The sequence below is a fragment of the Staurois parvus genome, unplaced genomic scaffold, assembly GCF_062004578.1.
Source record: "Staurois parvus isolate SC_StPar_1 unplaced genomic scaffold, SC_StPar_1.0 ptg000839l, whole genome shotgun sequence".
NCBI lineage: Eukaryota > Metazoa > Chordata > Amphibia > Anura > Ranidae > Staurois > Staurois parvus.
This window is the reverse complement of record NW_028318635.1, coordinates 3,350,876-3,376,556: the sequence shown is the minus strand read 5'-3', so window position 1 is coordinate 3,376,556 and position 25,681 is coordinate 3,350,876. Positions and strand designations below refer to the sequence as shown.

Sequence of the window (25,681 nt, the reverse complement as noted above, 5' to 3'; positions counted from 1 at the left end):
CTGCAACCAATAAACACCCAGTAGTGTTGTAGAGGGGGGAGTGTGGAGGTCTTGGGGAGTTCAAAGCAACCAGTAAACATCCAGGAGCGTTCTAGTGGGGAGAGTTTGGAGGTCTTGGGGAGCTTAAAGCAACCAATAAACATAAAGGAGTGTTCTAGAGGGGAGAGTGAGGATGTATTGGGGAGTTCACAACAACCAATAAACATCCAGTAGTATTCAAGAGGGGGGATAGGGGAAGTCTAAAAAGGAGGAGTCCACCAAGAGGCACCAAGTAGTATTCAAGAGGGAACAGAGAGGAGGTCTGGTGGATTTGCCTAAACTCACCACTAAACATATAGTATCCAAAACAGGAGAGAATGGCAATCGGAAAGAGTTGCCAATAGCTGCAAATAATTACCCAGTATTGTATAGGAGAGGAGAGCATTTAGATCTGGATGTGTTGCCTATAGAAAGCAATAAACACCCATTAGTATTTAAAAAGGGAGAGAATAGAGGTCTAAAAGAGCTGCCCACAGCAACCAATAAACATCCAGTAGTATTCGAGAGGGTAGGGAGTGGAGGTCTGCAGGAGGGGAAACCCACAGCCACCATAAAATTTCAAGTAGTATCCAAGAGGGCAGAAAGCAGAGGTCCGGCAGAGTACACTGCAACCAATTAAGGCCAAGTAGTATTCAAGAGAGAGAGGAGATTTGAGGAAGGTGCCTACAGCAGCCAATAAAAACACAGTAGTATCCAAGACAGGAGAGAATGGAGATCTGAAAAAGTGGCCCACGGTAGACAATAAACCAATCATGTTTAAGAGAGAGCAGTAGGTGTAGAACTTAATGAGTTGCTTACATTAACCATTAAACACTCATTAATATGTATGAAGGGAGAGAATGGAGGTCTAAAAGAGCTGCCCACAGCAACCAATAAACAGCCAGTAGTATTCAAGTGGGTAGGGAGTGAAGATCTGGAGGAGGAGGTACCCACAGCCACCAGAAAAAGGCAAGAGGGTCGAAAGTAGAGGTCTGGCAAAGCCCACAGCAATCAACACCGAGTAGTATTCAATACGGAATAAAGAGGAGGTCTGGGGGAGCGGCCTACAGCAACCAATAATCACACAGTAGTATCCAAGACAGGAGAGAGCAGTCAACAGACACCAAATAGTGTTTAAGTGTGGATTCACACCAGGGGCGGACTGACAACTCATGGGGCCCCCGGGCAATAGGGGATCATGGGGCCCCTGTGTCCTTGCCCAAACTTAAAAAAGCCTATGAAAAAGGTACCCCAGGGGCATCTCATGGGGCCCCCTACTGACCCTGGGCCCTTGGGCAGTGCCCGAGTTTCCAAATGGTCAGTCCGCCCCTGATTCACACATGTGCGGTGCAAATTGAAGCTCCGTTTTGTCTAGCGGTTCAGGACAGGTTTAGATCAGGTCAGGATTTTATCCTGTTCACAACTGATCACATGTGCGATTCAGAAGCATTCCCATAGAAGTTAATGAGCCTGTATTCACACCTGAGCCAAACCACACTGCTCAGAAAACTGACTCTGGTTGCACAGCATATGCAGTACATGAACAAGCACAATAGAAACCAATGTTATTTCAAATGTCATGCAAATTGGATGTGGTTCAAAAGACATCTAATCTGCATATATGTGAGCCTGCTCTAAGAGAGGAGAGATTGTAGATCTGGAGGAGATGCATAAAGTAACCAATGAATCCCAGTAGTATTTAAGAAGGAAGAGAGTAGAGGTCTAAAATAGTTATTCACAGCAATTAATAAACACCCAGTAATATTCAAGAGAAAATAGAGGTATAAAAGTACAGTCCACAGCATCTAAAATCACAGTAGTATTCAAGAGGAAAGTGAGAGTGGAGATCTGGAGAAGCTGCCTATAGCAACCTTAGCATGTCAAGTATTGTTCAAGAGGAAAGAGAGGGGAGATCAGGAGGAGGTGCTCTTGACAACTAACATATTTCTATGATTTTATTTATATTTTTATTAATAGAACTAGTATATATTTGATTGCTTTAGCTGTTTGTACATTAACCGCTTCCCCACTGCCCTATAGCAGTTATACTGCTACAGGGCAGCAAAATCACGGGGTGCGCAACATCACGTATATATATATATATATATATATATATATATATATATATATATATATATATATACAGTCATGGCCGAAATTGTTGGCACCCTTGATATTTTTCCTGAAAATCAAGTATTTCACACAAAAAAGGTATTGCATTAACACATGTTTTGCTATACACATGTTTATTCCCTTTGTATGTATTGGAACAAATATAAAACAGAGGCAGAAAAGCAAATATGACATAATGTCACACAAAACCCCAAAAATGGGCTGGACAAAAGTATTGGCACCCTTAACTTAATATTTGGTTGCACACCCTTTGGAAAACATAACTGAAATCAGTCGCTTCCTATAACCATCAATAAGCTTCTGACACCTCTCACCCGGAATTTTGGACCACTCTTCCTTTGCAAACAGCTCCAGGTCTCTCTTATTGGAAGGACACCTTTTCCCAACAGCAATTTTAAGATCTCTCCACAGGTGTTCAATGGGATTTAGATCTGGGCTCATTGCTGGCCACTTCAGAACTCTCCAGCGCTTCTTTGCCATCCATTTCTGAGTGCTTTTTGACGTATGTTTGGGGTCATTGTCCTGCTGGAAGACCCAGGATCTTGGACGCAAACCCAGCTTTCTGACACTGGGCCCTACAGTGCGACCCAAAATCCTTTGGTAATCCTCAGATTTCATGATGCCTTGCACACAGTCAAGGCACCCAGTGCCAGAGGCAGCAAAACAACCCCAAAACATCATTGAACCTCCACCATATTTTACCGTAGGTACTGTGTTTTGTTCTTTGTAGGCCTCATTCCGTTTTCGGTAAACAGTAGAATGATGTGCTTTACCGAAAAGCTCTATCTTGGTCTCATCTGTCCACAAGACGTTTTCCCAGAAGGCTTTTGGCTTACTCAAGTACATTTTGGCAAACTGTAGTCTTGCTTTTTTATGTCTCTGTGTCAGCAGTGGGGTCCTCCTGGGTCTCCTGCCATAGCGTTTCATTTCATTTAAATGTCGACGGATAGTTCGCGCTGACACTGATGCTCCCTGAGCCTGCAGGACAGCTTGAATGTCTTTGGAACATGTTTGGGGCTGCTTATCCACCATCCGGACTATTCTGCGTTGCAATCTTTCATCAATTTTCCTCATCCGTCCACGACCAGGGAGATTAGCTACAGTGCCATGGGTTGCAAACTTCTTGATAATGTTGCGCACTGTGGACAAAGGCAAATCTAGTTCTCTGGAGATGGACTTGTAACCTTGAGATTGTTGATATTTTGCCACAATTTTGGTTCTCAGGTCCTCAGACAGTTCTCGTCTCCTCTTTCTGTTGTCCATGCTTAGTGTGGCACAGACAGACACACAATGCAAAGGTTAAGTGAACGTCTCTCCTTTTTATCTGCTTTCAGGTGTGATTTCTATATTGCCCACACCTGTTACTTGCCCCAGGTGAGTTTACAGGAGCATCACATGCTTGTAACATTCTTATTTATCCGCAGTTGTGAAAGGGTGCCAATACTTTTGTCCAGCCCATTTTTGGAGGTTTGTGTGACATTATGTCGAATTTGCTTTCTTTCCTCCCTTTTTTTGTTTTGTCCCAATACACACAAAGGGAATAAACATGTGTATAGCAAAACATGTGTTAATGCAATACGTTTCGTGAGAAATACATGATTTCCTGGAGAAATATCAAGGGTGCCAACAATTTCGGCCATGACTGTATGTGTGTGTGTGATTTTGCATTACCGGGAAGGGGGCATGTGTGCGCCCTACCCGCGCCACAATTCGCGGCTGCGGCTGTCAGTCACCGGGTCCCGGACAGTGATTACCCGCCGGTGCCTGGTGATTACCAAGCATCTCCGACGGGAAGGAGGACTGCTTTGTTTGTTGCTCTGGATGTTTGTGCACAGCACAGCCATCCAAAGCAGTGTGGTTACAGTGAAGCACCAACAAACAGCCCCCTAGCAAAACACTTCCTGCACACAGTTAACCCTTTGATTAACCCGTTGATCGCCCCTCATGTTAACCCCTTCCTGCCCAGTGCCATTAGTACAGTTTCAGTGCTTTTTTTAACACTGATCACTGTATTGGTGTCACTGGGGATGTCAGTGACATCAAGTCAGTTCACCCCAGTGTCAGAATACCCACCGCAGTCCCGCTATAAGTTGCTGATCGCCGCCATTATTAGTAACAAAAAAAAAATCCAGTATCTATACCACCATTTGTAAACACTATAACTTTCACGTAAACCAATTAATTTACATGCATTTGGGATTTTTCTTAGCAAAGACATGTAGCAAAATACATTTTGGCCTAAATTTATGATGAAATTTGATTTTTTAACATTTTTTTATTGGACATGTTTAATAAAGTAAAAAATATTTTTTTTTTCTCAATATTGTTGGTCTTTTTTAGCGCAGAAAATAAAAACTGCACGGCCGATCAAATACCAAAGAAAGAAAGCTCAATTTGTGGGAAAAAAAGGATGTAAATTTAATTTAGGTACAGCATTGCATGGCCACGCAATTGTCAGTTAAAGTAACGCAGCTCCGTAACACAAAAAGTGGCCTTGTCAGGAAGGGGGGGTAAATCCTCAGGAGGGCAAGTGGTTAAATCTTATGTTATTCCTTTGATTATTCTCTGAAAAAGATCGATTGTTTACTGGTATTATATATCATCCTGTTATTATTAATACACTTCATTTTTATGTCCCTATGCTGTGAATAAGGATAGACATGATGTCAAGCTTTTACAAATGTTGCTCTCTATGCATTGTTAAAATTTTTATGAGTAATTTTGTACCAGCACGGAAAGAACTGTTTTCTGTGAGGTTCACTACTGTGCGAATCAGCCTCTGCCAACACATCATTTTCCCAAGGCAGCCCATTTGTCTTCAGTTTGTTACAACATTAACCACATTGTTGCAGATGTCTTAGTAACATGTGATAAGAAAGCCACAAAACAACAGTTAGGAGATAAATATTGTAAGCCCCTAGGATTTCTACCTCAACGGCTCTTACAATATGATATAAAGCAGCATTTTTTTTACCAGGGTGCCTTCAGGTTTCTTCAGGGGTGCCTTGGCAGAATGCCTAAAAGATGCCCCAAAATTTTATACTTGCCAGTGGGTTGATTAACCCTGTCTTTTAGTTATAAAGCCCAGGGTTTCATCATGCACCATTACAAACTTCTAGCCGGCAGTGTCCTAAAAACCAATTATATCATCGGTTGATAAGAAGGACATCAGGTGCCTGCACAGCATCCTTGTTTGCCCCTCTCTATCAGCATTGGGGGGTCACATAAGCTGAATGAGGGAAAGAAACTAAGGGAGAAGAGAAACACTGGCATACTAGTCAGTACCAGTGTGCAAAGGTGTATTTGCTTTGGAAGAATAAATCTCCTCTAACGTTGGGTGTCCTACATGTGTGCATGCTATGTAAAACTATTAGTTTAGTTTGTACACTTTAGAATGGAGTGCCTCAACTTAAAAAAAAGGTTGACAAACACTGATTTAAAGCCCAGTCTTAGCCTAAAATAAGTTAAAAATGAACAGCCCTTTAAAAGAAAAAATAACAAAACCAACGTTTGTTGCAATATTTAGCTTCAATCTAAAGTAGCCTTTCTCTAAAGTAACCTTATTTTTCCCTAGAGCAGGCATCACTAAATGGAGGACCGCGGTCCAGATCCAGACTCAGAAACAGTCCTTTCTGGACCGCAGCCTCACCAAATAGTTTCCTGAATATCCTCTCCCTGCCGCTGGCTCCCCCACCTGCCACTATTATCCTCAAGGAAGGACACATCATTTGAGGTGCAGCGGGTCTGTCCTTTCCATAACATCGCAGCACCCCCCCTCCACACTTCCTACCTTATTCACACAAGATGGCAAACATGGCAGGTCTGGCATAGGTCAGGACTTTTCATTTTAGGAAGCGAGTGATTGGTTGCGGGTGATTGGTTGCTAGGCAACGGGGGCAGTCCAAGCAATCATTTACCCGCATTTAACATGAAAAGTCCTGCCCTATGTCCAGACCTTCTGTGCTTGCCGTCTTGGGTGAATAATTAGGACAGTGTGGGGGGGGGGGGATGAAGGGGGGAACGCTGCGATATTATGAAAGGGACAGGAATCTGTAATATGCAGGGAAGACTGTGATGGGGTGATCTGTGCTGAGGGGTGTCTTTGATGGGGTGTTTGTGATTGAAGGGGATCTGTGATGAGGAGGGTCAGTAATGAGAGGGGTCTGTGATGGGGGAGCCTGTAATGAGAGGGGTCTGTAATGAAAGGGGTCTGTGATGGGGGGTCTGTAATGAGGGTGGTCTGTAATGAAAGGGGTCTGTGATGAGGGGGGTCTGTAATGAGGGTGGTCTGTAGTGAGAGGGGTCTGTAATGAGAGGGGTCTGTGATGGGGGGGTTTGATTGAGGGGCATGTGATGGTACGGACTGTGATGGAGCAGTCGGTGATGTGTGTGGGGGGTTCTGTGATGGGGAGAACTGTGATGTGCACAGGAAACTGTGATGTGAAGGATCTGAGCCATGGCACCAACATGAAACTCGGACCTCTGCTAGAAGAAAATTTTCCTGACCAGACCCCGTGAATTTTAATTCAGTACCCCTGCTCTGGAGGAACCCTTGCAATAATTTTAAGTTCTTGGGGTATCCCTGATAAAACCAATCTATCAAAGGTCAGTGGAAAAAATGCCCCTTATATTGGTGGTGAAGGGGAAGAAAATCCATTTTACAATGGTGGCCTGAATGCCACCTGACATGTAGTTAAAATGATCATTGATGTCAAACTGCTGGCTCTGCCAAGTGGTGTTGACCCTGGAACTATGCAGACACCATCAGATGGCAGGTCCATCAGCCACAGCTCAAGGAACCCCTAGCAACCTCTGGAGGAACCTTAGGCTGCATTCACACTTGAGCAATTTCTAGCTTGAGGCTTGAAGCTCGAAGTTCCAAAAACGCTCAAACTTAAAAAGAATCATTGTCCTGTATGGTGCCTGTTCGTCCCTGATCGTGTGAACAGGCACCACAGAGAACAATTGATTTTTTTAAGTTTGAGTGTTTTTGGAGCTTCAAGCTACACATTGCTCAAGTGTGAATGCAGCTTGGAACACTGGTTGAGAAAAGCTGATCTTGAAATCTCCCCTGCACTACTTAGTCTGCTGTTAGATGTCTTCATTCAGATGGCCAGCATCATTCAACCAATTTTCTCTGATCCCAGGTCACCCTGGACCTGCCATTCCTGTGACTGGACCGTTTAATGAGAAGCAGCACAGTGATGAGTTAAAGCAATACTAAAGGTTAATTTTTTTTTCTTGTAAAATAACAAACATGTTATACTTACCTGCTTTGTGAAGTGGTATTGCACAGTGCAGCCTGGATCCTCCTCTTTTTGGACCCCATGTCAGCGCTCCTGGCTCCTCCTTTCTGTGGGATGCCCCCATAGCAAGCAGCTTGCTATGGGGGCACCCAAGCGGGCTGTTCCCAAGCCGCTGCTCCGTGTGTCCATTCACACATGGAGCCACGGCTTGCCCCCATCCCCTCCCTCTCCTTATTCGCTGACTGGCTGTGATTGACAGAAGCCAATGAGAAGGCAGAGACACGACACAGCCGAGGCTGTTGAGCAGATCGGTGGATCACAATGGGGCTCAGGTAAGTATTGAGTGGGCTGGGGGGGCTGCTGCACACAGAAGGTTTTGTACCTTCATGCATAGAATACATGAAGGTAAAAAACCTTGAGCCTTTACTACCACTTTAATCTCACTGTCATTTTTCTCTCTTTTTTTACATGCATGCTCTTTTTCAGCATGCTTCTTGTCAGTGCATAAACTTGTAGCCAATGGTCACATCCAGTGCACGCTACACAGTAAAAGTTTGCTCAGTTGCATAGAGGAAAATGAAGATGGCATAAATGCATGTCTCACAATACAAACGCTGTACTAGGGTCATTGGTTTGAATCCCAACCATGGCACCACCTGCCTGGAGTTTGCATGGGTTTCCTCTGGGTACTCTGGTTTCCTCTCACACTCCAAAGACATGCTGGTAAGTTAATTGACACCTTTCTAAATTGTCCCTAGTATGTATATGTATGAATGTGAGTTAGGGAACTTAGATTGTACACCCCTTGAGGGTTAGGGACTGATGTGAATGTACAATATATATGTAAAGCACTGTGTAAGTTGATGACGCTATATAAGTACCTGAAATAAATAAATAAATTATGGCTCAAGCGTATGGATGCATTAACACAGCACTGAGCACCCTTGTGGACTGATACATTCTTGGAGAGGAAATAACACTTTACCCAAGCTATCCCATATGTTATGGATTTTTGAATGAATACTATATTGATAGTCTGCATATAGGCACTTATGAATATGTCTATCACCCCAAGAAGGGGCTGCTGTGGACAACAGATGAATATGAGCAGTTGATATAATTTTCTCCTTATGAGAAATACTCTGTCTTCTCACATACAGAGATAAATGCATAGTAGTATAGGGCTTTGTCAATAAGAACAACACTGTTGGAGCACATGGATATGCCAAAACAATTTTGAACACCACTATGTGATTGATACGTTTTTGAAGATGAAATGATACCTTATATAGTCACTTCATGCACAATGGGCTTTTGAATATTTGAATGAACATGAAAAGAGCCCACTTTACAACAATGATAGCCATCACACATATATTTAGGGTCCATGCACACTGGGCTTAAAAAAATGGCAGTTCTTGTGGCAGATAAAACGCTCATACAAAGCAGGCGTTTAGGAGTGTTTAGTGTTGTTTCTGCCAGAAAATTCCTCTGAAAAATGCAAAACAGAGTTTTTTGTCTGCCTCTAAACACTGAGCTTAAAATATGCCTCTAAATGTCCTAATGTCCATGGATACATAGGATAACATTAAAGTGTTACTAAACCCACAACAGTAAAATCAGTCTGTATATGCAGTAAATCATGCTTGTTATATTCACTGTGGAACCTAAGGGGTTAATCCTCTGCATTGTGTAAAAGGGATATTTGTATTCTCTGATCCTCCCCTTCTACTGTCCCCAATCCATTTGCTGATGGAACAGAGCCTTGGGGGCAAGCTGCCCACACATAAGTTTGGTGTGTATTGCTAGAGATATTTTTTTTCTTGGGTGGGTGCACATGATCAGCACAGTGCCAGACAGAGGGTCAGGGGTTTGGCAGCCTCATAGGACAATCAGGGGAAACTGAAAACTCCTCCTACAAGCTTTAACCAGTGCTCTGCTGGACACTGATACAAGTCACAAGACTGTTCTAGTTACTGATGAGCAAAGGTATTTAGCAGTTTATATTTACTAAAACAATTGCATTTTCATGTTGTGTGCACTGTGGGAGATCAGATATAGTGAATGCAGGGTAATGGGTTTAGTAACACTTTAAGCTGCTTCTACAGGCAAAAGACAAAACTCCTGTAGAAGAAGCATTTTTTAAGCCCAATGTGCATGAACCATTATGTGTATGGATATTACCTCAAGGACAGTAATGGCACATCGTATTGTTTACTAAGCTCATATATAGTTGCTCAGATGCCACATCTTATACACAAAGGAGATTGAGAGCTATTTAAAAATTATTGAATTTTTTAATTAATAATGTGAATTATTGAATATGTTTTACACCCAGGATGCTTTCACCTATCTTTCTGAACTGTGTCATTCACTAAAGACTGCAATGCCATAGGAGGCTCTGATGTTTAAAGTGTTAGTAAACCTAGGACCCTGCATTCACTCTCTCTGGTCTCCCACAGTACACACAACATGGAAATGCAATTATGTTAGTACATATAAACTGCTAAATACCTTTTCTCATCAGCAGTTAGAGCAGTCTTGTGACTTCAGCAGAGCACTGGTTAAAGCTTGTAGGAGGAGTTTTCTTTCTGCTCTAGGAGGATTTGAAACCTTTGACCCTCTGTCTGGACAGTGCTGATTGGCCCTGTGCTGATCACATGCACCTTCCCAAGGAAAAAAACCCTCTAACAATACACACCAAACTGAGCATGTGCATGTGACCACGGGTTCACTCTGTATCAGGTGGTCATTTCAACAAGAGGAGGGGTAGAGAAGAAAGGATCAAACAGCCTTTTAACAGCCTTTAACACAATAGTAACACTTTAAAGTTTTTGCCCTTTGTTGCTATAAAAAAGCTTTCTACAGGTGGATGTGTTTCAAAATGTCTTACATCATTGAATACATTGTAACAAGTCAAATTTTTTATGTAGCGTGCACACTTGGACTGTGTAAGCTTATCTTTTACACTACAAGTGTTTCCTATACGTGCAACTAGAATTTCTATAAATAGGAAGTCAGTCACTTAACATACTTGATGACAGATGCAGCTTAAAGTGATATTAAACCTTTGTTTTGTTTTTTTTTTAGTTAAAATAACAAACATGTCTATACTAACCTGCTCTGTGCAGTGGTTTTGCACAGAGCAGCTCCAATCCTCCTCTTCTGGGGTCCCCACACTGGCGCTCCTGGCCCCTCCTCTTCAGCGGGTACACAGAACATGGAAATACAATTAGTTTAGTAAATATAAACTGCTAAATACCTTTTCTCATCAGCAGTTTGAGCAGTCTTGTGACTTCTATCAATGTCCGGCCAAGCACTGATTTACGCTTGTAGGAGGAGTTTTGAGTCTCCTATAACTGCCCTATGAGGCTGCGGGACCCCTGACCCTCTGTCTGGACAGTACTGATTGGCCCTGTGCTGATCACATGTATGCTCACAAAGGAAAAAAAACTCTCTATTTTTTATTATTATTATTAATAATAATAATAATAATAATAATAATAATAATATTGTTATACAGGATTTATATAGCGCCAACAGTTTGCGCAGAGCGTTACAAAATGAAGGTAGACATTACAGTTACAATACAATTTGGTACAAGAAGAAACAGAGGGCCCTGCTTGTTAGAGTTTACAATCTAGGAATACACACTAAACTGAGCATGTGCAGAGCGACTTCAAAGACTCTGTGTTATCAGGAGATGAGTCGGGGACAATTGAAGAAGGGGAGGGTCAGAGAAGCCAGGATCAAACAGCCTTTTTACACAATGCGGAGGAATAACCTCTTAGGTTCCACAGTGACTTCTCCAGAGCTTTCCCCATCCTCTGGAACTCTCTACCCCAATTTATCAGACTATCGCCTACTCTGCTCACTTTTTGGGGATCTCTGAAAACCTATCTCTTCAGGGAAGCCTATTCTGCCCTCAGCTAATACTGGAATCTTTGACTCTTCCAACCAGTCCATCCCCCAAAGTTGCTACCTTTTGTACCACTAGCCCCTCCCTCCTAGATTGTAAGCTCCAAGGAGCAGGGCCCTCCTATCCCTCTTGTATTGAACTGTATTGTTGCTGTATTGTCTCCCGTTATATTGTAAAGCGCTGAGCAAACTGTTGGCGCTATATAAATCCTGTATAATAATAACAAGCATGCTTGACTGCTTATACAGACTCATTTTACTGTTGTGGGTTTAGTAACACTTGAAAGTGGGAGAAAAATCTAAAATGTTGACCCGTCACTGAAACAGGGATTCAGGGAAAATAATGACCCTTGTTCCAGTAAATACTGTCCAAAGAGGCCCTTTCCCTCACTTCAGAAAGATCTCTTTTCATTTCCCATTGTGCCTTGAAGCAGGGATTGAAGGAAAATCTCCCCAGTGGGACATAGACAGCCACAAAAAATGTAGTAAGTAGTAATTTTATTTCTTTTGCCTTACAAAACTTTAGGTCACCTGCATATTTTTACATTTCAAAGCTATGAGTTAATATCAGACGTAAAACCTAGTTTTAGAGATAGAAGTTGAAGTGTTAACTATATTGATCAGAAGTAGTCCCTTAGGGTACATATGTCATTGGTGTAGTTCATGACATATTTGTTTTTGATTTTGACGCAGCACATCAGTCCTACCATGGTGCTTAGCATATACACTACATTTTCAGTGTATTATTTCAATCCATAAAATACATTAGCTGCATCGCATTGGCAACTTGAACCAGACCCTCTAACTTTAATTTGATTGCATTATTAGGAGCCAAGAACTTTGTCACCAGAGCACAATAACCATGCGTTATGCCAGTAAATGGCTTGTTCACTTGAAGGAATTTGAGTAATTCACAAATCTAATGGGTAATGGTTTTCTAAAATCGATACAGCTGTAATAAAGATTCAGTAAGACGTGTATAGTAATGTATTGTGGGGTCTTCATTTCCTAGGGTCTTATTTATAAAATGGTGAACTTTTACATTTACTAGTAAAATATTTGCTGCATTCATCAGAAGATTTCTCCAGCACATTCATGGGATCAGGCAACATTCACCAATATTCACTATCATCTGTTCCTTCATAGGAAATTGGGCTTACTGCACTATTCACCCTGAAGGATATGGCACTCACTGCACATTTGCCATATATTGATTAAAAACTTTTAGGCCCCATGAATACAGGGCGTCTGTTTAGCCCCTCTGAACACCAGAGCTCCTGGCAAGAGAAAAGCTGTCTATTGTGTATTGCACATACATTTAGGTGCATTTAGGTGTTTCACGTGTTTGAGCATTAATGGATTATATTGCCCAAAATATTTATTCTGGCCATTGGAGTGCATTAACTCTCAAACGCTAGACCAATCTAGTGTTTGGGCGTGTTTATACGTGTTCTGTGTTTTTTTTTTTTGCTCTTTAGATCCTTTACTGAATGTGCCTTTGGTGTTTTTTCTTCAGCCAGTAAACTTTTCACTTCTTATAGGCCTCGCTGGTGGCAGAAAATATGCCCCTTTATATTGATGACAGGTGGAAAGGAGTGGCCGAAACAATTTACATTTTTTGGCTGCTTCTAAGATACTGCAGAATGGGTATTCTAGAATACACACCAGTGTAGGACTATTTCAAAGTTGGGAGCCACCCAAAGACTGATCCTCCATACATCCTCCTTCATAAATGATACATAAATGAAGTTGAATCTCATCATGTCTACTCCATTTGCTCCTCCTGAGAAAACATACTAGACTTCTAATATATGATTAATGACTTCTATGAATGAAAATGTATATCCACCTAAAAATAATATTTTAATTTTAGCAAAATGCTCGTTGGCTGAATCAATCTTTAATCAATGTAGGATAGTTGGTTAACATTTTGGTTTACTTAAAGCTCAACTCCAGGAAAATGTAAAAGCTGCCCATGCAGTTGGGTCCCCCTGCATTGCAAGGGTTAAATTCTTATTTTTGTTTATGGGGGAAATTTAAAAGATGTTCTATTTACCTTATCCCTTGCCAGCCGGTGCTTTCCTCTTCCTTTTGATGCTCCAGATTGTGGGCAGGATCTGGGTGTCCTCACTTACAATACAGGACTACGCCTATGGGCAGGGGTGTATTTACCACAAGGCACTTGCCTAGGGCTGCAATTTTTAGGGGGGCAGCACCTCCTCGCAGAAGAAGGGATGAAAGAAGGGATACGCGCACCATGAGAACCAGGTGGGATCCGAGAGAGGCTGCAGGCTGCTTGATGGTGTATGTAGAGCCTGGCTCTTGTTCCTGGGGATGTCCAGAGCTGTGAAGATGAGTGTCTTTCTCTCTATCGCTATCTCCCAGGTGGGGGCAGGGGTGTTGTTGGTCAATGTCAGGCTCTCTCCGCAGGAGGGGGAAGTTGGGGGGTTGGTCGGTGTCTGTGGGGGCAGATGATTTTTGTGTTGTCTAGGACAGCACAAAACCTAAATAAACTACTGTTTATGGGGTTGATTTACTAAAGCTGCTTGGTGCAAAATCTGGTGCGGCTCTGCATAGAAACCAATCAGCTTCCAGGTTTTATTGTCAAAGGATAATTGAACAAGCTGACTTTAGAAGCTGATTGGCTACCATGCACAGCTGCACCTGATTTTGCACTCTCCGGTTTTAGTAAATCAACCCCAAAGTGTGCATAGACATATAGGGATTGATTTACTAAGACTGAAGGATGCAAAACATGATGCAGCTGTGCACAATAGGCAATCTGCTTCTAACTTCAGCTTGTTCAATTAAGCTTTGACCATAAAACCTGGAATTTGGTTGGTTTCTATACAGAGCTGCACCAGATTTTGCACTCTCTAGTTTTAGTAAATCAACCCCACAGGCTCATGTAGTGTTTTTTTTTACAGGCTGCAAAAAAAAAGCCAAATGCATGTAAAAGTGGTGTTTTTTTTAGTCCAGTGTACATGAAACCTAACTTTGCAAATCCATGAGTCTGAAATGACAGATCTGTGTTTCCAGACAAATTTTCAAAGCCTGATTGTGTAAAGTGACCATTTGGCACGCTTAACAAAATCACATTGTTTGCAAAATAAGAGGGGGAACTTTTGATAGTATACTAAACTGGTTTTAAGCCGTCACTTAAACTAGATTGACACAAAACAATTGGTACATTTGTGGGGGGGTTTAATTAGTAATCCCAAGGTTATAAGGTGCTGTATATGTTCTTAAAGAGTAATGTGCAATAATTCATTAAAGTTACATGTTAAAGTGACACTAAACTCTGATTTAAAAAAGACAAAATATATATTAAAGAACGTACTTTTTTTTTCCCTTTAACTTCCTGTTACACCCCCGGTCACATCAATCCTGACTTTGAAATCGTGCGACTTCACTGTAAGTCACACAATTTCAAAGTCGGGATGTCATTGTGATTTGAGGTGCGATTTGCAAGACATCTGACACAAATGTCTATGCAAATTGCACTACTTTAGAAATTATCGCAGCTCTGACCAAGTCAGAACCGCACCTATATGAGCGCTGTAATTGCGGACAATAGGGTGAAACTTTGCATGCAATTTGCAAGTCGCACGACATGTAAATCGCATGCCAAGTCGCACCCAGTGCGACCGAGTTCTTAGAGCAGGGGTCTCCAAACTTTCTAACCAAAGGGCCAGTTTACTGTCCTTCAGACTTTATCTGGTCAGGCTGTGGCAGTTGGGAGTAGAAAATGTCCCGGCATCAGTGGGAGCTAACAATGCCCCATCTTTGGTGTCAATGAGAGGAATTGTGCCACGTCGTTGTTGTAGTTGGGAAGAATCATGCCCTATCATTGGTGTAATTGGGAAGAATCATGCCCCATCATTGGAGTCATTGGGAGGAATTGTGCCCCATCATTGGTGTTATTGGGCCCCATTGTTGGGGTAATTGGGAGGAATTGTGCCCCATCATTAGTGTTATTGGGCCCCATTGTTGGGGTAATTGGGAGGAATTGTGCCCTATGGTTGGTGTCATTGGGAGGAATTGTACCCCTTTGTTAGTGTCAGTGAATGAAATATTGCCATATATTTAAATAAATATAAGGGCCAGATTAAAGCAAGCAACGGGCCACATTCAGGGCCCCAGGCTGGAGTTTGGAGAACACTGTATTAGAGGGTTGCTACATTTGTTCACCCTCTCTTGCTCGTTACCAAGATGGTCTATGGATGTGTAGTGTACATAGAGCGGTGCACATGACCACAACTAACATGCACTGCTTGTTTTAAACAAACAAAAGTGAGGGGGAAAGGAGAGGTGGCAGCAAAAAACAGTAAGAAGCAATTTAATGAAAAATAGATTACAGGGCCACCAAGTAGTGGATGTGTATGGATTATACCCCTACGGGGTGCAGCGTGGAAGTTTTAGTTTGCCTGTTGTTTAGTAGGCTGCTGTCAGAGTGTGATAGCTGAGAGAGCAGTAGGCATGTTGGGGGGGGGGGGGGAATGAGTGCCTACCGCTGTCAGAGCGGATCCAGTGAGGCAGAGGAGGGTGGAGCAGTGGGTGGATCTCCATGGGTGAAGGGAGGGAGTGGGGCCCTGCTGTCAGACAGGATGCAGGTGTGCGCCCGGTTGTGCGGGAGGAGTCAGGCCAGGGGGTGCTGCCAGGGGGGAGGTTGGGGTTTAGCTGCCACTTTCACCAGAGATCCAGGTGGAGATCTTCTCATGCTTGCTCCAGGAACAGCTAGCCCTCTTGGCACTGGTGTGCTGCAGATTCTTCCACTAACATCATATGGAGGAGGAGCCGCAGGAATGGAAGGAGCCGCAGGACTGGGAGGAGTAGCAGGACTGGGAGGAGTAGCAGGACTGGTGAGATCAGAGGAATTGGTAAACCCAAGGTGTGTGTGATGGGGAGGGAGGTATCTGTGGTGTGTGTTAGGGGAGAGGTATGTTGGGAAGGGTGTGATCAGGCTGGCAGTATCTGGCATGGAGGTGTGATCAGGCTGGGGGCACCTGGGGGGTGTGATCAGAGTGGGGGGAGGGCGCTATGTGATCAGGGTGGGGGGGTATCTGGGGGTTTGTGATCAGGGTGGGGGGTATGTGGGGAGGTGTGATCAAAGTGGTGAGTATCATGGATGTGTGATCAGGATGGGGGGGTAATCAGGGTGGGGGTATCAGGAGTTGTGATCAGAGTGGGGGGGTATTTGGGTTTGTAGTCAGAGTAGGGGGATTCTGGGGGTGTAATCAAGGTAGGGGTATCTGAGGAGGTGTGATCAGGGTGGGGGGGGTATTTGGGGGTGTAATCAGGGTGGGGGTATGATCAGGATGGGGGGGTATCTTGGGGGGTAAACAAGTTGGGATGATCAGGGTGGGGGAGGTATCTGGGGGGTGTAATAAGGGTGGGGTGATCTGGGAGTTTGTTTATGAGGGGAACCCAGCCATTGGAAGTTTTAGTTTGCCTAACCTGCCAGCTGTCTATGGCCAGTGAGGCGAAGTGAGGAATGCATAACCCCGCCCCCTCATTACACACTGCCATTTAGTGAACGTTCAGCACAGCTCAATTTTTAACGGTGTGTGATATCCCTTCACACTGCGCCCCATCACATTACAGGTGGTACCAACGTGGCTGTAGACAGTGAGGGGATGTGGTGGAAGGGAGGAGGTGGCAGGAGGATGATGGCGGGGAGGGGGCAATATGCATCTTCACCTTTGTAGACAATAATCGTTGCATCGGCCCTGCTCCCACACCCCTACAGGGGTTTCCAAACTTTCTGTGCTTTGGGAGTTTGAGAGTGCCAACTTGCCCGCCCTTTTCGACCCCCTATTTTGATAATCTGCACTACTGTATAGCTATCTATGAATGGAGGACATGTGGATGAATGAAAGGTGAGCTGTCTGCATTCAGGGAGGCACATATGACCCTGTGTTTGCTACATATGAGGACAGCCCACCGTCCCACCATTGATAGCATAAGATATGACCATATTGTATGCTATCTAGCCATTTGTGTCTGCATGCATAAATGTTATATTGTTATTATTATTATTCAGGATTTATATGGCGCCAACAGTTTGCTCAGCACTTTACAATATATAGAGAGACAATACAGCAACAATACAGTTCAATACAAGAGGGATAGGAGGTCCCTGCTCCTTGGAGCTTACAATCTAGGAGATAACATCCCGTATATGCCTCAAATGGAAGGCTTTCTTTATGAAAAAAAAACAAAACCCTAAATTAAATAAAAAAAAAAAACAACTAAATATTTTGTGCTGTGACCCCGATTTCCTTAACCTTCAAAAATGAAAGTCAGAACCAACCAACCCCCACCACAGATCCTGAAGTGATATAGATCTTTCTGGTAATGAGGTTTACTTGACACAACCACAGAGCGAGGACTGCAGTGAAACATGACCATCGATTCTGTCTTTTCCTCAGCAGGTTGCCACAGCCATTGTGCAGAAATGTATGTTTCTCAGGTTTCGTTTTCATTTCTCGGCCAGTCATCTTTACTTACTAAACCTCAAATATTGGGGTTACTGCCAAATTGAATTGTGTTGCTGGTTTGCTTTTTCTATGGGTTGATGTGTGAGAGACGTTAGGCAGTTGCAGCATCCTTCCAGGACACAGACCATGAACAAAGTCTGTTGGTGACTAGGTGCTGCTTGTGAAGTCATTCCAAAACTCCATATAAAGTCAGTATAAAAGCTCATTATTTTGCTTTGATGCACTCCATGTGTTACCAAAAAAAGATAAATAAACTGGCTTGGGGGCGCAACAAAGAATATTTCTGCAGGTAATATACACTGGTCTAGAACTTGACCTGTCCATCAAATCACCTAGCAGAGATTGAAGAATGAGACCACACTCCACTGGTAAGTATAGTGTTTAGAGCTGGTTGTAGAAACCATCCCTACCCGTAGGCCACTCCCCTCTGACATGTTTCAACCCTCCTAGTTGTGCAGGTTACATACAGTGCCTTGAAAAAGTATTCATACCCCTTGAAAATTTCCACATGTTATCATGTTACAACCAAAAGCATAAATGTTTTTTATTGGGATTTTATGTGATAGACCAACACAAAGTAGCACATAATTGTGAAGTGGAAGGAAAATGATAAATGGTTTTCAAATTTTTTTACAAATAAATATGTGAAAAGTGTGCATTTGTATTCAGCCCCCGGAGTCAATACTTTGTAGAACCATCTTTCACTGCAATTACAGCTGCAAGTCTTTTAGGGGATGTCTCTACCAGCCTTGCACATCTAGAGTGTGATATTTTTGCCCGTTCTTTTCAAAATACCTCAAGCTCTGTCAGACTGGATGGAGAGCGTCTGTGAACAACAATTTTCAAGTCTTGCCACAGATTCTCAATCAGATTTAGGTCTGGACTTTGACTGTGCCATTCTAACACATGAATATGCTTTACTCTAAACCATTCCATTGTAGCTCTGGCTGTATGTTTAGGGTCGCTGTCCTGCTGGAAGGTGAACCTCCACCCCAGTCTCAAATCTTTTGCAGACTCTAATAGGTTCTCTTCTAAGATTGCTCTGTACTTGGCTCCATCCATCTTCCCATCAACTCTGACCAGCTTCCCTGTCCTTGCTGAAGAAAAACATCCCCACAACATGATGCTGCCACCACCATGTTTCACAGTGGTGATGGTGTGTTCAGGGTGATGTGCAGTATTAGTTTTCCGCCACACATAGCATTTTGCTCTTAGGCCAGAAAGTTCAATTTTGATCTCATCTGACCAGAGCACCTTCTGCCACATGTTTGCTGTGTCCCCCACATGGATTTTTGCAAACTACAAAGTGGACTTCTTGTGGCTTTCTTTCAACAATGGCTTTCTTCTTGCCACTCTTCCATAAATGCCAGATTTGTGGAGTGCACTACTAATAGTTGTCCTGTGGACAGATTCTGCAACCTAAGCTGTGGATCTCTGCAGCTCCTCCAGTTACCATGGGCCAGTTGGCTGCTTCTCTGATTATTGCGTTCCTTGCCTGGCCTGTCAGTTTAAGTGGATGGCCATATCTGGTAGGTTTGTAGTTGTGCCATACTCTTTCCATTTTCGGATGATGGATTGAACAATGCTGCATGAGATGTTCAAAGCTTGGAATATTTTTTTATAACCTAACCCTACTTTAAACTTCTCACCAACTTTATCCCTGACCTGTATAGTGTGTTCCTTGGCGTTCATGATGCTGTTTGTTTACTAATGTTCTCTAACAAACCTCTGAGGGCTTCACAGAACAGCTGTATTTATACAGAGATTATATTACATAAAGGTAGACTCTGTTTACTAATAGGGTGACTTCTGAAGGCAATTGGTTCCACTAGATTTTAGTTAGTGGTATCAAAGTAAAGGGGGCTGAATACAAATGCACACCAAACTTTTCAAATATTTATTTGCAAAATATGTTGTGCTCGTGCACACTGCTTTGTATAGCTGTGCACAGCACTACTATGCAAAGCAGTGTGCTTACAGAGAAGCACACAGACACAGCCCCATAGTAAAACACACCCAGCACACAGTTAACCCTTTGATCGCCCCAGATGTTAACCCCTTCCTGCCCAGTGCCATTAGTACAGTGTCAGTGCTTTTTATTACCACTGATCACTGTATTGGTGTCACTGGGGATGTCAGTGACACCAAGTCAATTCCCCCCAGTGTCAGAATGCCTGCCGCAGTCCCGCTATAAGTCGCTGATCACTGTCATTACTAGTAAAAATTGAAGAAAAAAAAATTCTAGTATATATACCGCCATTTGTAAACGCTATAACTTTCACGTAAACCAATTAATTTACATGTATTGGGATTTTTTTTAGCAAAGACATGTAGCAGAATACATTTTGGCCTAAATGTATGACGAAATTTGATCTTTTAAATTTTTTTACTTTACATGTTTAATAGCAAAAAATCTAAAAAAAATTTTTTTCCTCAAAATTGTCGATTTTTTTTTTATAGCGCAGAAACTAAAAACCGCACTGGTGATCAAATACCACCAAAAGAAAGCTCAATTTGTGGGAAGAAAATAACGTAATTTCATTTGGGTGCAGTGTTGCATGACCGCGCAATTGTCAGTTAAGTAACGCAGGGTCATAACGCAAAAAATGGCCTGGTCAGGAAGGGGGGTAAATCCTCAGGAGAGCAAGTGGTTAAAGTGTACAGGCTTGATGACCACAGCTAGCCGCTCACGGGTGTCAAAAACAGTAGCAGAAATCAGCAGATATCTGCTGCTGTCTTTTGAATTGGAGCAAATCGCTGGTGTGAACATAGCCTTAAAGCAGTATTAAACCTAAAAGCAAACATTTATTATATTGCTGAAGAAGCTCTCCAGCAGAATGTATCATGTTACAGAGTTGAGACACACCATTTAACACTAGCAGAGGTGCGTAAAACGGTCATCTGTTTGCTGTAACTGCTTATAAAGTATTCAACGGAGTTTGGCTTTAATTTGTTGGTGTATCTAAATCTGCTAGTACATCTAACACTTCCCTACCCCCAGAATGACAATTCTGCTGTCCAAAGGTAAACCTGTGCTCCTTCATCCAGAGTGGGGACACTCTAATACAGGAGGTGTGTTACTAGCCAGATCACCAGGTGAAAGCAGAGCAAAAAAAAAGAAAACTGATGCAACCACCAGCTAATGACTGGTAAGCTGCAATAAATAATATGTTTGGTTTGGGGTTTAATACCACTTTAAAGTGTAAGTTCACCTTTTCAGAAGAAAATGAAATGGTGAATTAACACTATACATCCTTCTCACATTCCCATTTCCCACTGTACTTACCTGTGAGGGTGATGAGCTGTCAGTGCCCATGCAGCCAGTGTAGCAGTCCAAGGATTTGAAATCTCTGCCCTTCTCCCCTGCTTAAAGTGGTTATAAAGGTTTTTTACCTTCATGCATTCTATGATCCAGCGATGTGCACTAGAGTCTCAGCTAGCCCAGGACTCCCTCTCCTCATTGGCTGAGACAGAAGCGGGAGCCATTCGCTCTTACTGCTGTCAGTCACAGCCAGTGAGCCAGTGAAAAGAGAGAGGAGGCAGGTCTGAGCTGCAGCTCTGTGTGTGAATGGACACACGGAGCAGTGGGTGCCCCATAGCAAGCTGCTTGCTGTGGGGGGACCTGACAGGAGGGAGGGGCCAGAAGTGCCAGTGGGGTATCCGAGAAGGGAAGGATCCGGGCTGCCCTGTGCAAAACCACTGCACACAGCAGGTAAGTATAGACATGTCTGTTAATATTTCTAAAAAAAACAAAAAAACAAGCCTTTAGAATCACTTTAATGCATGGCTTCTGGGACAGATCAGAGCAATTCTGATTGGACAGAGTTGGCACAGGATTTATTACTTTGGTCCATCCTGGAAGTCCTTCAGAATGATGGGAGAGAAGAGAGGGGATTCTGCATCCCTGAACTACTATACTTTTAATTATATACTGTAGCTATTTTTGGCTGCTTACATAAAAAGAGATGTTATATTTACCTGCTCTGTGTACTGGTATTGCACATAGTGGCCCACTGTCTGCGCCTTATGCGTGTGTTCCCATAGAAAGCTTCTTTTTATGAGGGCACACATGCAGGCTTACTTCCATAGACACACACAGCACAGCTCTACCCTCTGCTCCCTTCTCACTGGATTTCATTGGCTCCTGCTGTTGTCAATCTCTCCTTTGAGACCAAGAACAGAGACTGGTGCTGCTGAAGATGGGCACAGCGCTGGATCAATACAGGTCTCAGGTAAGTATTTGGAGGGGGTGAGCAAACAACTAGTGAAAGCTTTTTTTAACCTTAATGTAGGTAATGCAATAAAGTTAAAAAAAAAAATTGTGTCTTTAGAACCACTTTTAGAAAGCAAACTGAGCAAACCTTGCACACCATTTACTTTGATACACCGAAATGTATGTAACTCAACGTTCAATTGGGCTTTAAATAAACAGACTTGTAGATGAATCAAGGAGGCTTCAGAGAAGTAGAACTTCCAGAGCGGGACGAATGAATGCTGACCCATGTATCTGGTTCTTTTATTTCACAATGACTTTTTCTCTTATGCTTTTTAGTTATTGTGACTGATCTAATGCTTCTTTGGATCTTTCTCATCTTCTTTTTTCCACAAATTGATTTTGACTTGCAAATAAATTGCTGAGCAGGGGATTTTAGACATCATAAAATTAGGCCAGTATCGAATAAAAGAAAATCAAAGACATCTGATTCAATATTTAGTATACTAATCTGTGCGGACATCTGTGCTGCAAAGTCAAAATCTAGATGAAAAAAACACCACTGTCTCCAGGTATACATTTATTAATACATCCTTAAATATATGTTTTTTAAATATAGCCATGTACCTGAATTTTGTTCTACTAGCACTGCAGAACTGGGAGAGAGAGGAGAACTACTATTAGCCAATCATGCTGTATTGCAGTACATGGTGACGTCATTACTACTGGTAGCTTGCAGAAAGTAGGAGAGATGACCTAATCAGTGTTGTAGTTACCAGGCTAAGGGAGTCCATACATTCATATTTTTTTTTTAGCTCACCCACCGGGTTGAATGAAAAAAATGACCTGATTCCCCCAGCCACACATTCAAAGTGGATGGGGAAATCGCTCCTGTGTGCTATTGTGTTCTGATGCTTGGGAGTCTTTTTTTGCTTTCAGAATACAATGAAGATTAATTGACAACTAGCGTGCCCATACATGGATCGCAATTCTGATAGTCCCTGGTGAACCTGCCAAATTTCGATCCATATACAGTTAGGTTCGTATATTTTTGGACAAAACTTCAAAAATAAAAAAAATCGATCAGAGAGATAGCAGCAACATTAGGAGTGGCCAAAGCAACAGTTTGGTACATTCTGAGGAAAGAACGCACTGGTAAGCTCAGCAACATAAAAAGGCATGGATGTCCACAGAAGACAACAGTGGTGGATAATCGCAGGATCCTCTCTATGGTAAACAAAAACCCATTCACAACATCCAGACAAGTGAAGGACACTCTCCAGTAGGTGGGTGTATCATTGTCAAAGTCTACAATCAAGAGAAGATTTCACGAGAGCAAATACAGAGGGTTCACCACAAGGTGCAAACCATTCATAAGCCTGAAGATCGGAAAAAACAGATTAGACATCTAAAAAGCCAGACCAGTTCTGGAAAAGCATTCTTTGGATGGATGAAACTAAGATTAATCTGTAGCAGAATGACAGAAAGAAAAAAATGTGGAGAAGGCTTAGAACAGCTCATGATCCAAAGCACACTTTATCTGTAAAACATGATGGAGGCAGTGTGGTCACATGGGCATACATGACTTCCAGTGGCACTGCGTTATTGGTGTTTATTGATGATTTGACAGAAGACAGAAGTAGCCGGATGAATTCTGCAGGGTTTAGAGATATATTGTCAGCCCAGATTCAGGCAAATGCAGCAAAGTTGATTGGACGGTGCTTCACAGTACAGGTGGATGATCCAAAACACACTGAAAAAGGAACCCAGAAGCTTTTGAAGGAAAAGAAGTGGAATATTCTGCAATGGCCGAGTCAGTCACCTGATCTCAACCCAATTGAGCATGCATTTCACTTGCTGAAGGCAGAAACAATTGAGTACTGACGTGATACTTTTTTTTATATTATTTGTATTTATTTGCACTAACATACAATTTTGAGGACAAGCTTTCGGGGTATGTCCCCTTCTTCAAGGTCCAAGCAGTATTACAACTTTTTAGCAGAATGTTAGAAGAGATGTGGGGGATGTTTCTGTCGCAAGTGCACTAATGTGGGGGATGTTTCTGTCGCAAGTGCACTAATACGGCTACAATCACCTCAAACAAAATGGAAGATACTTGCTGAAGGCAAAACTAAAGGCAGAAAGACCCACAAACAAAGAACAATTGATGACAGCTGCAGTTAGAGCCTGGCAAAGCATCATAAAGGGGGAAACCCAGTCTGTGGTCCATGGGTTCCAGACTTCAGGCAGTCATTGCCAGTAAAGGATTCTCAACAAAATATTACAAATTAACATTTTATTTATGATTATATTCATTTGTCCAATTACATTTAAGCCCCTGAAAATGGATGGACTGTGTATAAAAATGGTTGCAGTTCCTAAAATTTGTACTTGATATTTATGTTCAACCCCTTGAATTAAAGCTGAAAGTATGCACTTCAAATTCATTTGTTTTGTTTTGTTTTGATTTATTCTGGTGGCATACAGAGCCAAAAGTATGAAAATTGTGCCTGCGTCCAAATATATATGGAACTAACTGTATGGCTGACTTAAGAGATAGATCCCTAGTTGATTTTAGCAGTTAACTCATTTGTATGACTTATGCACTAAAACTTTGCAAAACGCAGTCATAACTAGTCAAATTGGATGTAGTTGGTCTAATTTTTTCAGTCATCAGGACAACTCTTATAAACTGTTAGGCCTCTTTAACATGGGTGTCTGTTTTTCATCTGTCCGTTTACGGATGAAAAATGGACACCCATGTATTTCTGTGGACTAGGGATGTAAACGAATGATCATCCGCTTACATCAGTTAATGTCCATATCCGTTAACATCCGTTTTTTTTTAACGGATGTAAACGGACAAAAAACAGATTAAAAACAGATGAAAACCAGATGAAAAAACTGATGTAAACTGATGAAAAACGGATGTAAACTGATTCGTTTTTTCTTTGAAAAAATGTGATTGAACTGATGAAACAAAAGGAACACCCGTGTTAAAGGACCCTAAATGTACTTAGAGATTGAGATATATTGTATTTTTGTTTTTATTTAATTATATTTGTTTTGGTGGGAAAAAAAACAATACAATTTAATTTTTTTCTTTTTTTTTAAGCCAGATATATTTGAAATATTGCACATGAATATAATGTAATCTTCTGTTCCCAAGCAGGCAGAGCTTTTAGCTCCTTTTCCCATGTTTTCCTCATACCTTATTGTCAAAAATCTTTTGCTTAGCCTGGGTTCTCATATGTGCGGTGTGGTATATCGCATGTGATTTGCACAGGGACCGCATTGCATTCCTGTGCAAATCACTTTCGATTTGTGTGTGGTGTGATTGGAGCCATACATTTTGTATGGCTCTATTCGCACCGCACCCACACCAAAAACGCACAGGACCCTTTTTTAGGTCCGCACTAGAATCGGATCGCATGGGTATTCAAACCTATGCGATCTGATTCTGCACATCGCACTGCATTTTGCGGACTGATTTCGGGGTGTTGTTAACATTAACACCCGCATCAGTTTGTATAAATGGGGTGCGATTCTGATGCGGTGCAGAATTCACACTGAAAACGCTGTGAATTCCACACCACATCAGTATTAACCAGGGCTTACCGAGGTTCATAGCTCAAGCTTTAAAGTACACATGC

At 42.3% G+C, this 25,681-nt stretch overlaps 1 protein-coding gene across 3 annotated transcripts in view; it reads left to right on the top strand.

Moving 5' to 3' along the window:
• Positions 1-25,681, top strand: part of GTF2IRD1 (GTF2I repeat domain containing 1) — a 161,698-nt gene that overhangs the window by 53,579 nt on the left and 82,438 nt on the right. The gene's annotated exons all lie outside the window — the stretch shown is intronic.